We start from the raw sequence: 15,732 nt of genomic DNA, 5'->3' as shown, positions 1-15,732 counted from the left end.
CAATATTTTCTCACATTGATAAGCAGCTACTTTTGACTCCTGTCAAGTAGACAGATTCCTTAGCTGTTTGGATAAATAAATCATTGATAAAGAATGAAGAGTGAGCCTGAAAGAGTTCATGGTCTGATTGAACAAGGTAAAAAGAATCTCACAAAACGCATTTGTAGAACTATGAAAAGCTCAAGTCTCTTCCAAATAGTTGTAAATTTCTCAGGAAAAAAAAAAAGAGCATGTGCTAATTTCCTGTTTCAATGCAGGAACAAAAGTTAGAGAAAAGAGTTGGGAACTTATGACTATAGGAATGAAAGGAAGAAATTTGAATAACAAGGACTAGAAAATAAAAAGTACCCCGTCAAAATTCTGGCAAGTTATTTTTTGAACAGCAATAAACAAATTCTACAGTTTATATGGAAACCAAAAGACAGAATAGCCAACACAATACTTATGAAAAAGAACAAAATCAGAGGACAGACACTACCCAATCTCATGATTTACTTTAGAAGCTAGAGTAATCAAGGCAGTGTGGTATTGACAAAAGAATAGACAAATAGATCAATGAAACAGATAGAGAGGCCAGAAATTGACTCACACAAACATAGTCAAGTGAGCTTTGACAAAAGAGCAAAGATAAGTCAATGGAGAAAGGATAGTCTTTTCAACAGATGGGCTGGCTGGAACAACTGTATATCCAGACATTATGGCCTCATAAAAATTAACTCACAATGGTTCAGACACGTAAATATTTATGCAAAACTATAAAACGCCTGGAAGAAGGCAAATGAGAAAATCTAGGTAACTTAGGGTTTAGTGATAACTTTTTAGATAAAACACCAAAAGTAAGATCTGTGAAAGAAAAACTGGTAAGTAGGGTTTCATTAGCATTAAACACTTCTGCTCTGTGAAAGACACTGCTCAGAAAATGAGAAGACAGGTTACAGAGTTGGAGAAAATATTTGCAAAACACATCTGATAAAGGTCTTGTATCCAACCAAAATATACAAAGAACTCTCAAAGTCAACAATAACAAAACAAATAACTCAATTTAAAATGGACTAAAAATCTGAAGAGACACCTAACCACAGAAAGCAAATATGCATATGAAAAGATGCTCAACATCATATTTCTTTAGGGAATTGTGAATTAAAACAACATTGAGAGACCAACACACACCTATTAAAATTGTCATAAATTCAAAGCACTGACAACACCAAGTACTGAGAGAACAGTGAGCAACAAGAACTCTCCTTCATTGATGACAGGAGTGCAAAATAGTACAGCTATCTTGGAAGACAATTTGGCAAGAGGGAGATGGTATATTGGGAACACTCTGTAATTTCTACTCAAGTTTTCTGTAAATCTAACACTGCTCTAAAAAAATAAAGTGTATTAATTTTTTAAAAAAGAGCAAAATTTTTCCTGAAACAAAAAAATCACATAAAAGTACAGAAAAGTGAAATGCAAAATAGAAGCTTAAGTCTACTCTTGAGAAGAAATCATAGGACAAGAAACTAAAAGTGCAATGAAATTGTCAATAGAATTTAAATGTTTTTCAGTAGAACTATGATTCTTAAATGTAGAAACAGCAAACCCAAGATTAAAAGTTCAGGGGGATTCAATCCCATATTACTTTCATAGCCAAGCACTGAAGGGACCTAAAAAAAATGGTTATGCTCTATATTATAAAAATTGGTTTGTCTATTTTGGCATGTACAGTATTTGTATTCAACGCTGGTTGATATTATAGTAACTAATAGTCCAAGGCCTGGGCCAATCTATTTTAATTAAAATTTCCCAGGGAATCATTATTATGAATTAATATTTAATGTGTTACATGCTACAAAAGTAAAAAATAAAAATCATAGTTCCATGTTGAAATGATTCCCAATATTCGTAAAATTTTATGAAATGTCATTTTTCTGCTACATGGCATATTGGGAAATGAAAAGGGAAATCATCTAGGATTGCATTTGACGAACTGAAGACTCAATTAATAAACAGCTATTTGTAGATATTGGCAAATGGCACAGCATGTAAGCAGCCATTTGAATGGCACACCTCCTATAAATGAGTATAACATCACAGAGAAAAATTGGGTTGACCCTGAATTCCCAGAAATATTATAGTTCCTGTTTTGTTTTTATTGCTATGATTTACAGTGGAATTAGTTATTGGCAGTTAAAAACTCTCTTTTTAAAGTCCTAATTGTTACTTGATTATTATTTATTATGAGATCTTTTCTGTCTGTTAAGATAGATGTCTTTTCTAAGTTAAACTGTGGATGGTGCAAATTGACTCTCAAGTAATATGGTGGTATTAAATTTATACCTCAATCTTTGGAACCAGGAATACTCTGTGCTGCAAAAGATAGCAGTGGCAGCAAACTCAAGTATGTGATGATGTCAACCTCTTTTTCCTTCCTGGGTTTCACATATCTCCCTGAGAAGCTTTCTCTCTATCATGATGGAGACAAAAATAAAATGTCACTATGTTTCTGAGTCTATAGGACACAGGCATGCTGTCATAGCTTCACTGAGTAATCAAGGTCATTTGATGTGGCCCTCATCTGCTTATCACATGGCAGAAAGACAGCTAGCTCTCTGGCCTCTTTTAAAAGGGCACTAATCCCACTCATGAGTGCTCCACCCTCAAGACCTAATTACCCCCTCCCCCCCAACAAAGCCCGATTTCCTAGTACAATCACTTGGAGATTAGATTTTAACATATGAACTCAGACATTAAGCTCTTCCCATTATTTTTACCTGTTCTCTTTCTCTTTCAGTTTTTGAGGGGGGCGGGTAAGGTCCTCCTCAACTCAGTAAAAATCAGTAAAATACAAAAGAAAACACCAATGAGATGCTATACTTTACCTATAGGATTGGCAAAAAATTATATTCTGCCAGTATGTTGATGAGGATATTGATGGGATTAAAGTTCATATGAAACTCTGTAGATAGAGCTAGCTGTTGATCAAACTCCTTCGCTCCTTAACACAGGTTTTAGCTGGGAAGTGGTTGTCAAACTATTTCCAGCCTTTCTGGTAGCTGGGTGTTGCCTTGAAAGTAGTTCTCACCAGTTGAAATCAGAATACAGAACCGCTGAGACAAAGTCTTGAAGAAGCAGGTGTGCCTCCTGCACACTCAAGTCCCCCTTCCATTAGTTGGATACAGTGAGTAGCAGAACCACAAGAATCTAAGATTTCTGATTTACTACGTGGAGGAGAGTGGCTCACAGGCCAGGAATAATTGTAATGGACTGTAGTCTTTGAGGCTAATCATTTTAGCTTACCAAACTAATATATACTTCAGAGAATAATTTGACCAGATCTAGAAAAACTGAATGTAGACATACTGTACCATCTAGCAATTTCACTACTTGATATGTTTCCTTGAGAAACATTTGTACCATGTCAAGAGGTTACCCATTGCAGTGTTGTTGATAGCAGCAAAATAATAGAACCACCTAAGTGTTAACCAATACTGGGATGAATAAAGAAAAACACAATATTTTCATATGATGGAAGAGCAGACAACAGTTAAAAGAAGTGAACTCTACATGTTGCACTTTAAAAGAATTATGTGCTATCATGACTAGAGCTCCAAAACTTAAGCTTTTGTGGGGAAAATAGCAACTTGCAAAAAAGAATACTGCCCAGCTGCATGGTTTAGTGGTTGAGCATAGACCTATTAACCAGGAGGTCACGGTTTGATTCCCCGTCAGGGCACGTGTCCAGGTTGCGGGCTCCATTCCCAGCAGGAGGCAGCTGATCAATGATTCTCTCACATCATTGATGTTTCTATCTCTCTCTCCCTCTCCCTTCCTCTCTAAAATCAGTAAAATATATATATTTTTAAAAGAATACATAATCATGATTCCATTATTAAAAACACACAGAGGAAAATGTTTAGAACACACTAACTGTGAATGTAAAATTATAAAAGATACTATTATAAAAGATATATTAAAAGTATAACACTAGGCTCATTATCTCAAAAAAGGAAGGGAATAAAATGGGACCAGGTTTGTGGTCAAGATGGATTTTTATTTGGCTATAATACGTTGTATCTAAAGAAAAATAATGTTAGTATATATTATTTGTATAATGATTTTGAGAAATGGGGAACAAAGATAGAAAGCAAATGTGACCAAATACTGACAGGATTAAATAATGTGTGGTGGAAATAATGGTCTAGTATATGAAAACTACTGGTTCTCATGAAGTGAGATACCGTGTGTGCACAATAAACTCTCCTAAGACTCAGCTAAATATCTGTCTTGTTTTATATTATCCCAGGACCTAGGAGCCCTGGCTTTGAAAGAGAATAGGTACAGGTGTGGTAGCTCACGGCCCCCTTTCAGTTTATTTTAACAGCATTATAAGTTACAAGTCATAACATTTGCCCATTGCAAATATACAGTTCAGTGAGTTTTAGTAATTTATAAGAGCTGTGTAGCGATCCATGCCATCCAATATTACAACACTTCCATCACCCCCAAAACTACTTTTGTGCTATTTTGCAGTCAATCTCTACTTTCACCACTAGCTCCAAGAAAACCATCAATATGTTTCTGTCTCCATAGTTTTGGCTTTTGCAGAGATTTCCTGTAAATGGAATCACATAATATGCATATCTTTTTCTGTCATTTAACATAATGTTTTGAGATTCACCCATGGCTTTGTGTATATCAATAGTTTATTTCTTCTTAATGTGGGTATATTATATGGATGTGCCACCTTTTGTTTATCTATTCACCCGTAAATGGATATATGGGTTGTTTCCATTTGGAGATATTACGATTAATGCAGCAGACGAGTCTTTGTGGAGAAATATGTTTTCATTTCTGTTGGCTAGTGTAGTGTGTTGGAAGCCGCCCATTGTCCTCACTAGCAGAGAGGTGTGGACAAGGAACCCGGAAGGCTGGTCAACCTTGAAGCTCTGAAAGGTCAGAGCCAACTACCCACTGTTTAGTTGAGACAATGGTAGCTAAAGCAACTTCCACCTTTTAGTCTTATGTAAATCCTTGCTGATTGGCTATTACTGGCTATGGTTGGATCCCAAACCTTAATAAAAGGGATAGCAAGGCCAGAGCAAAGCGGAGTCCTTCCCCTTGAGTTGGGTTCCCGCCTGGCCCCCAATATTTCCAAATTAATATTTTCTAGTATCTTTCATTTGCGCACGGCCTCCTCCAGAGCCCGAACCCTGAACCTGAACCCTGAACCACACGGGATGTGGAAAGGGGTACACTACAGTAGTGTGTTGAATGGTGGCCCCCAAAAAGATATAACCACTTAGAACTTTGTGAGTGTGACCTTGTTGGATAAAAGGCTACTTGAAGATGTGATTAAATTAAAGATCTTAATATGAAAACATCTTATATTAGCAGGGGCCCCAATATCTGATGGTCATGTCCTTATAAGGGACAGAAGATAAGACATAGGCAAAAATAGGAAGGCCATGTGAAGATAGGCAGAAATTGGCGTTATACCAAGGAACATTTGAAGACACCAGAAGCTGGAAGAGGCAAGGAAGTATTATCTTCTAGACCATTCACTGCTGACATCTTGATTTTGGACTTCTGGATTCCACAATTGTAAAAGAATAAATTTCTGTTGTTTAAGCTACCACGTTTGTGGTATTTGTTATGGCAGCCCTAAAAAAGGAATTTAAGTGGATCTCTAAGAATATTACTGGGCCATATGATAAGTGATTATTTAACTTAAAAAACCAACAACAACAAAACACAGACAGTACAAGAGGCTGGTGGCTCAGTCTGGGGCTTTTTCTTGAAGGCTGCGTGCTTACGTGAGAGGCCTCTGTCAGCAATGGCTGCTAGACTCTGGTTATGGATTTGGGCCCAGTTAACCACAAGGAGCCCTTTGTGGCAGACTGGGCACTCTTCGAAGGCAAGGACACAGTCTGACTAAGTGCTGTGTACCTGGCACAAGGTATCTTTTGCAACATAACAAACCTGAAATCCCTCCTTAGTGGCTTAAAACAACAATTATTATTAACAAGAGGCCTGGTGCATGAAATTCATGCACGGGGGCGGGGGGCGGGGATGTCCCTCAGCCCAGCTTGCACCCTATTCAATCTGGGACCCCTCAAGGGATGTCCGACGGGCCTAAAATGGGCAGTCGGACATCCCTCTCACAATCCAGGACTGCTAGCTCCCAACTACTCACCTGCCTGCCTGCCTGATTGCCCCTAACCGCTTCTGCCTGCCAGCCTGATCACGCCCTAACCACTCTCCTGCCAGCCTGATTAATGCCTAACTGCTCCCCTGCAAGCCCGATTGCCCTTAACTGCCCTCCCCTGCCAGCCTGATCACCCCTAACTGCCCTTCCTTGCCAGCCTGGTTGCCCCTAACTGTCCTCCCCTGCTGGCCTGGTTCCCACCAACTGCCCTCCCCTGCAGGCCTGGTCCCCCTAACTGCCCTCCTCTGCAGGACTGGGTCCCCCCCAACTGCCCTCCCATGTAGGCCTGGTCCCTCCCCTGCAGGCCTGGTTCCCCCCAACTGTCCTCCCCTGCAGGACTGGTCCCCCCAACTGCCCTCCCTTGCAGGCCTGGTCCCTCCCAACTGCCCTCCCCTGATGAACTGATCGCCTACAACTGCCCTCCCCTGCTGGCCATCTTGTGGTGGCCATTTTGTGTCCACATGGGGGCAGCCATCTTTGACCACATGGGGGCAGCCATCTTGTGTGTTGGAGTGATGGTCAATTTGCATATCACTCTTTTATTAGATAGGATTCTTCTGCTTATGAGACAGCTAAAGGGTTTTAAAAAGCCTCACTAATATGACTGGCAATTTGTGCTGGCCACTAGCTGGGAGCTTAGTTAGGGCTGTTGGTTGTTTCTTCCACTGAGCCTTTCCACATCGCTGCTTGAACTTCCTCACAGCATGGCAGCTGGATTTCAAGAAGGAATGTTCTAATCGCTGTAGATATATCTTAAGCCCCACCCTTGAAAGTTACACAGCTTCACTTCTGCATTCTTTTGGACAAAACAGATCATCAGACCAGACCAGATTCAAAGGATGGAAAAATAGACTCCATCAAATAATGAGAGGAATGATCAAGAATTTGTGGCCATCTTTAATTTTTAATCAGCTTAAACTTTATTTTTTACCAATGTCCCGGTGCTTGAGGATAGAACTGGTAGACTAGAAACCATCAATACCAGAGACATGATATTGAGGGGGCCAGAGCCCTTTCCCTCTGCTTCTTTGCATTACGGGGAACAAGGCCACAGTCTGTCCCCCCGCCCCCCAGCCAAGAAGAAGAATATAAACTTGTTATTTTAGAGGCTACACTTGAATTTCATACTTGTTTAACTTTATAGATTTTTAACAAAGTCTACAGTCAATTAAAAATTATCTCAGAATGCATTGCTTTTCTTCTGAACTTCCTTGTCCCAACTCCTTTATTATTTAGTATTTTAGTTCCATCTTACTTATAAAACTTGTGCCCAGCCAGTGTGGCTCACTTATTGAGCATTGACCCATGATCCAAGAGGTCACTGGTTCAATTCCCAGTAAGAACACATGCCTGAGTTGTGAGCTCAGTCCTGAGTAGGGGGTGTACAAGAGGCAGCTGATCAATGATGTTTCTCTCTCATCGAAGTTTCTCTCTATCTCTCTCCCTCTCTCTCAAAAAATCAATAAAAACATATTTTTAAAAAACAAAAGCAAGCAAACAAACAAAAAAAAAAACAAACACAAGCCAAAAAAAACAAAAACTTTCCAAACTGTTTTCCAAAATGACTCTACCACTTTACATTTTCAAACAGCAGTGTATAAGAACTGCAATTTCTCCACATCATTGCCAACACTTAGTATTGCTAATCTTTTTTATTTTAAGACATTCTAATGGGAGTGTAATAGTGTCTAATTCCTCTTAGGACTAATGATGTTGAGTATCTTTTCATGTGTTTATTTCATATCTTTTCTCATTTTCTTATTGAAAAGTGGGTCTTCTTATTGAGTGTGAGTCTTTACACATTGTAAATACAACTCTTTTATCAGAAATATTTACAAATATTTTATTCCAGCCAATGGGTGTCTATTAAAAGGGAGATTTAAAAAAATATATAAAGTCCAATTTACCACTTTTTTCTTTGATGTATTATACTTTTGAAGTCATACTATGGAATTTCTGCCTAATTCAAAGTCACAAATATCTTCTTTTATGTTTCCTTTAGATATGTTATACATTAACATTTAGATTTATAATCCATTTTGAGTTGTTTTATTTCTGCTATAACATAAGGGAAAATGTTCATCTTTTTACATAAGGGTAATAAATTGTCCCAGCACAATTTTTTTGCAAACAATATTTCCCCATTGAATTACTTCAGTGCCTTCATAAAAAATCAATTTACTATACATGTATGGGTTTATTTCTGCATTTTCTAGTTGATGCCATTGATCTGTATTTCTTTTTTTATACCAATATCATACTGTCTTGATTCATTAGCTTTATGGTAAGTTTTGAAATCAGGTTGTGTAAGTCCTACACTTGGTTTTTGGTTTTACAAAGTAATTTTGACTGTTCCTTTTTATATCACTCCAATCTGGCTGTGTCCCACAGCTTGTGGGATCCTTAATATGTTGATGCAAATCAGTTCATATGTACCAACTTGATATTCAATGAAATGAAGTGAAAATTTTGAGAAAAGAAGGAACCATCTTGAAAGAAATGTGTTCTTCACAATCCAAGTACTGAAGTCCAGGAATGGCCACAGTTGTCCATCTTTTAACATCTTACTTATTTTATTTTATTTTAAAAATATGTTTTTATTGGTTTTTTAGAGAGAGAGGAAGAGAGAAAAACATCGATGAGAGAGAAACATAGATCAGCTGCCTCCCACATGCCCCCTCTACTGGGGATGAACTCCAAAACCTGGGTGTGTGTCCTGGCAGAGAATCTATACAGGCAGATGAACAAAATGAAAGTAAAATAATAGATTATTGTAGACAGTGTTAATTGTTATAAAGCAAATCAAACAGGATATGGAGGACACTGCCATAAAAAGTGATAAGGACTATGAAGAAAGTCCTCTTTGTGGAGGTGACAATTGAGCTGAGACCATCAGTGGGAAAATCATTTTAAGCAGAATAAATTGAAAACTCACAGATGGATTAACGAACTTATTAAACACAAGTTCTAGGAGTAGAAGGAACACTGAAGAGGCTGGAGGTTAAGATAAATTATTGTAAACACAGAGGTGGGGGAGGAGAGATCAAAGCCATTAAATAAATAAAGCATGAGTTATCTATTACTGCTTTAAACCAATCGCTCACAGTTTACTGCCTTAAAACAACCACAATTCTTTGTGAGTGAGTGTGTGAGTGTGTGTGTGTGTGTGTGTGTGATTCTGTGGGTTGATTGGGTGGATTTCCTGCTAGTCTTGTCTGAGCTTATGTGGCTGCATTGAACTGGCAGGTTGACCAGGACAATTCTCAACTGGGATGGCTAGGATAATGGACCCTATCTCTACTCTGCCTTTCATCCTAGGATTCTTAACGGCATGGCACCATCAGGACAGTATTCCAGCTGCATTAAGGCCATGTAAGTAAGGTCTAGGGTCCAGAACTCACACAATATTTCTTTTATGACCTAGGGAAAACAACTCCTCTTGATAGAAGGAGCTACACGATATTGCTGCTATGTTTTTCAGCCATTACTCTTTGTCCTCTGGTTATAATTACTTACATTTTCCCAACATGCAAAATATGCTCCCTGTCTCCCTCAAAAATGCCATCCATTATATTATCAGACTCAGCATCAGAGTCCAGAATCTCATTACTTAATAAATCAGATCTAGAAGGGAATAAGGTCCCTCAGGTACAGATTGGTCAACAAAACTTAGTTTTCTCATATCACTCCTCTCCTTCAAATTCTCCAATGTTTTCCATTGCCTTGAAAATGAAATCCAAACTTCCTACAATGTCTTATGTGACGCCCAACTCTCATCTTATCTCTCTGCCCTACACTCATGCTACAGACGTACTGCCAGAGTCTCCTCACTCAGGGCCTTTGCCACGCTCTGCTCTCTGTCTGGGCACTGTGCCCCAGTTCTTCCCGTGACTTCTCAGCATCCCTGTCTCAGCTCAAATGTCAGAGAGGCCAACCCCAGTCCTCCTTTCTCCACTCCCAGTCTTACTGTATTCAATTTCCTTTTCTTTATATTATGACTACCTGAAATTAGTATTTCTGAGTTTTTTATTGTCTGTTTTTCCTCCTGCTACCACAAGAATACAAATTTGAGAAACACATATGTCTTATCTCCTTTATTAAGCACTGTCTACCCCACACTAAAAGCACATCTGGATAAAGGATAAGTATTCCACAATGCACTATGGAAGCAACATTGCTATGTTATTAATGGAATTAAATTTGAGATTACCCTGACCTTTTCCATAATAATTACCTGAAAAGGTCTTCTCAACACAACCCTGCATGCATATACACTTGGTTTCTCAACTTTCCTGAGATGCAATTCACATATTATACAATTGACATATTTAAACTGTACAATTCAGTGTTTTTCAGTCTATTTACAGAATTAGGCAACCATCACCACATTTTCATCACACACACACAAATACCCTAAACCTATTAACAGTCACTAGTTATTCTTCCCCCTTTTTCCCTATACAACTACTAATCAACTGTCTGTTTCTATAGATTTGCCTTTTCTGGGCATTTCATACACATGGGTTTATACATAAGTTTTTTGTGACTGGCTTCTTTCACATAGCATAATGTCTTCAAGTTCATCCATGCCATGGCTTGAATCAGTACTTTATTTATTTTAATTGCTGCATAATATTCCATTGTGTGCTTATACCATATTTTGGTAATCCAATAATCAGTTGATGAACATTTGGGTTGTTTCCAATGTTGGCTATTATGAATAGTAGTACTATATGTATTTATAAGTTTCATGTGGATATGTTTTCATTTCCCTTGGGTATATACCTAAGAGCGGAATTATTAGTAACTCTATGTCTAACATTTTGAAGATATGCCATACAGATTTTCTAAAGTTCCTGATCATTTTACATACCCACAGCAATGTATGAGAGTTTCAATTTCTCCACATTCTCTCTCTGTGTGTGTTTTTAATAGAGCCATACAAGTCCATGTGAAGTGGTAGTTTATTGTGTCTTTGATTTGCATTTTCTTAATGACTAATGGTGTTGAATATCTTTCCATAATTTTATTAGCTATTTATATATCTTCTCAGAGCAATTTCTATTCAGATTTTCTGTCCATTTTAATTGGGTTATTTGTCTTTTTAAGTATTGTGATGCATAACTCCCTATAGATGAAAAATATAATTCCATATCAGATATATAATTTGCAAATACTTTCTCCCATTCTGTTGGTTGTCTTTTTTTTTTTAATTGATTTCAGAGTAATGAAGGGAGAGTGAGGGAGATAGAAACATTACTGATCAGAGAGAATCATTGATCAGCTGCCACCTGCACTCCCCCTACTGAGGATCAAGTCCACAACCAGGGCAGGTACCATCGCTGGGAATCAAACCTGCAACCTTGTGGTGGACACTTGATGCCCAACTAACTGAGCCACACTGGCCAGGGCCTTTTTATATTCTTGCTGGTATAATTTGAAGCTCAAAATTCTTTAATTTTAATGAAGTTCATGTATATTTTTATTATGAGATTTTATATTTATCACTAAAGATACACAAATAGCATTTGAATGGTCATTAGGTTTGTATCATATAATCAGCAATAAATAGTTGAGTTTACTTAGAATGAAAATTTTTATTAACAGTAAAAAATGTTTCAGAATAAATTTACTATCGAAAAAATACTTTTGAAACAGGTCCTATGTAACTATCTAGTATAGTCATTTTTCAGTTACCCTTCTGAGAATTCACTGAAACAATTAAATTTCTCAGGTACATTATAGCTACTGAAGCACTACTGAATTTTTCTATACAGAATTAACTTCACTTTTGGTTTTACATTTATTCCTCAATTGAATTTATTGGGGTGACATTGGTTAATAAAATTATATAGGTTACAGGTGCACAATTCTATAATACATCATCTGTATATTGTATTGTGTGTTTACCACCCCAAATCAAATCTCCTTCCACCACCATTTATTCCCCCTGTACCCTCTTCCACCTCCCCTCACCCCTTCCCTTTGACAATCACCATACTGTTGTCTTTGTCCATGAGTCTTCACAAAAGGGAACTTTCAGGTTGGTTAAAATTTTCTCTTCATTAAAGAGGTTATAGGATTGTGATGTCCAATGGTGTAGCGGCTCCTGTCATGTATTCTGTTCCTTCTAAAAATCTGCAGATAGAAAAGAAAGAAAGCTTAGATTTACTCAGCTCATAATATGTGTCAGGTACTTTATAAGGCATTTCCCTACATGGTAAAATCATTCACAATACAGTCATTTAAGAGAAGATTGGCAGCCACAAAATATGGCCTCCTTTATTCTCTAATTCCTATAACATAAAATTGAATAATTCATTCACTTTGTTAAAGAAAATTGTACTAAACTTTTCCTATGTGCCCAGTATTATACTAGATTTTACAATTGCAAATCTGATCGCTTTATCCTCTAGGGAGGGTCATAGTTTTGGGAGGAACAAAGAGCAAGATGTAAACGAATAGATATAATGAAGTGTTACTGGGAAACAGTATTTACAGAACACAGAGAGGGGAACAAAAGGCAATATCAGCAAATATTTAATTTCACTTTAATACAACAGCCTTGTAAATCATATATTTCCTCTCTCCTTTACAAATGAGAAATATAGGGCTCAGGAAAGTTAAGGAACTTTTATAATTTCTGTAATACAATAGAAATGCAAAAGGAGGTCCTCCTGATAATAAAACTGTGTTTCTTCTAGTCTGTCAAGTAGATTCCCACAGACTCCTTCTGCTTGCCCCGTCAATCAGGCTGATTACACAGTGGTAAGCAAAGGACAGACCTAGAAGCACATTATTCTGTTAGCACATTAGCACATGGCCCTACATATATTTGATATACGGTCAATATTATTCTTCGGCTTCTTCACATCTAGTTTTACCCTAATATACTGCCAGACTACAATAGGTATTAGGAAGATTTACTACCTCTAGAGAATCTTTTTTAAACAAAGCATTTTAGAGCCCTTATTTTTATTTTACAATGATAAGCCTTGTGGTAAATAGAATCATTGTCTACAAATCTTTATTTACTTCTCCTTGGTGCCTTATGCATCTACAACCTTTGCCATTGATCTCTTCAATGCCAATTACTAAAGTGGGCAGGGCTCAATGCCCGATCCCACTGGCCATGGGCTTGCTTTGAATGATGGAATATGGGCAAAAGCAGCTATGTGCCCATTCCAAATGAGACTGATGAGGCCATGCATGTTTTGACATGAGTGTGGTGTTATTTTATGAGCATTTATGACTACTGTATGCAGAGGTTCCTCTGTAGCTGCTGCACTTACAGCCTGAAGCCTGCAACAAGCACACCAAGAACAGACCAGAGCCCAACCTGCACTGAGAAGCCAAACTCAGCCTGGTCCAGCTGCACCGCACACATTCCACACATGCATGAGAAATAAAGACTTATGGTTAATGCCATGGAGGCTTGTCTGGTTGTTACTTACACCTCAATAGCTGAAGGAGACAAGCTTCATTCTCTTGTTCATGGGGAATTTACAATATGACACTCCAGATTTAGTTAACCAATTTGTAAGTCCACTGTGATGCATCAAACTTAACAGGTCAAAAATCACTTTGTTTTCCCCTCTAAACCTATTTTGCCCTCAGCCTCCCCATCACAGTAAATGGCACCATGACCCAACTAGAAATCCATCCTTGACAATTCCATGCCATTGCTCACCACTTCCTATCCATCAGATTTTTTCCAAAGATTTTCTGGGACTCATTTACTGCTCTCCTTGGTCCCCTACAGTCTGTACTCTGTAACCAGAACCATCTCTTTTCCTCATTAGAACAGAGTGAAAGGCAAACCACACACACACACACACACACACACACACACACACACAGATTTGCTACCAATCAAAGACCAGTATAAAGCTAGAATAGTGATTTCAAAGAGAAATATAATTCAAACCACATATGTAATTTTAAATTTTCTAATAGTCACATTTAAAAAGATAAAAAGAAGCAGAAAAAATAATTTAATAATATATTTTATTTACCACAACATATCAAAAATATTATCATTTCAACAGGTAATAAGAGAAACCAAGATGGCAGCATAGGTAAACACCTAAAATTGCTGCCTTGCACAACCACTTCAAAACTACAACTAAAAGACAAAACGGACATCATCCAGAACCACAGGAAGGCTGGCTGAGTGGAAATTCTACAACTAGAAGGAAAGAGAAAAGCACACTGAGACTCAAAGGAGGTGTAGAAGTAAAGTGCAGAGGTAGAGAGGCGCACACATGTAAAGGGCTGGCAACTGAGTATGTGGTTGTCTTTTTCAATCGGGAGGGAGACACAAGCTCCCAACTGCTCTGAACTCCAGTTCCGGGTGAGAATCTGGGAACCCACACTCATACGGGGAGAAACTGGACTGTCTGGCTTCGGGCAGAACTTGAGGGCGGATTTCTCTGAGAGTTGCTTGCAGCGATTATTGAGGGACACTAAGAACCAAGGGCCTCTTAGGGCAGGGCTGAGGATCAGCCATAGCTGTTTGCTCTGCCCTGTTGATTCCCTGAGACCCCGCCCCACCAAAGCTGTGCGCAGAGGCTTTTGCATATGAATGGCCAGCCCTTTGCAATCTAAAATTACCTAACAAACTGCAACTGGGTCAGAGAGCACCAGAACTTCCAAAAGAAGGCCCAAGGCCGCACAGCAGCTTGCATTGCTTCACAGTTCGGCCTCATCTGGACACCTCCAAACTCCAAACAAAGAAGAGGAATCTGCAGATCTCTCCATAGCTCCTGCTGGGTGGCCTCAGGCAGAGGCTAAATTTGCACCTCTTTGGAGATCCAAGAGCCAGTGTACCCAGTGGTCAGAGTGGGACCATCCAGATTACAACTCCTCAGATCCACAGGGACACACTCAGGGGGCAGACTCAGTGAGCACCAAAGCTCCACTGAAGCAAGTCTTGCCCCATAATGGTGTCTCCAGCACAGAAGTTCTCCCATCGTAGACACAACTGATCCTCACAGCCAATTGGCCTGGAGGTCAATTCCTCCCAGTGATACCAACAACAACCAAGGCTTAAATACGACAAGACTGTGCACACAGCCCACAAAAGAGTGCACCAAGAGTGTCCACCTCAGGTAATTGGGGAGGCTGAACCACTGGGCCCTATAGGACACCTAGCACACAAAGCCACTCTATCAACTCAGGGAAGCAGCCAAAATGCGGAGACAAAGAAACAGGTCACAAATGACAGAAATGGAGGAAAGCAAATGACTGGATATAGAGTTCAAAACCAAGGTTATAAGGTTTTTCAAGAATTTTCTAGAAAAGGCCGATACATTTAGCGAGACCCTCGAGGATATGAAAAAGGACCAACTAGAAATTAAGCATACACTGACTGAAATAAAGAATAATATACAGAGATCCAACAGCAGACTAGAGGATCGCAAGAATCAAGTCAGATATTTGAAATACAAAGAAGCAAAAAACACCCAACTGGAAAAGAAAAAAGAAAAAAGAACCCAAAAATATGAAGATAGTGTAAGGAGCCTCTGGGACAACTTCAA

This window comes from Cnephaeus nilssonii (assembly GCF_951640355.1).
Source record: "Cnephaeus nilssonii genome assembly, chromosome: 1".
Taxonomy (NCBI): domain Eukaryota; kingdom Metazoa; phylum Chordata; class Mammalia; order Chiroptera; family Vespertilionidae; genus Cnephaeus; species Cnephaeus nilssonii.
Note: the sequence above shows the minus strand (reverse complement) of the source record.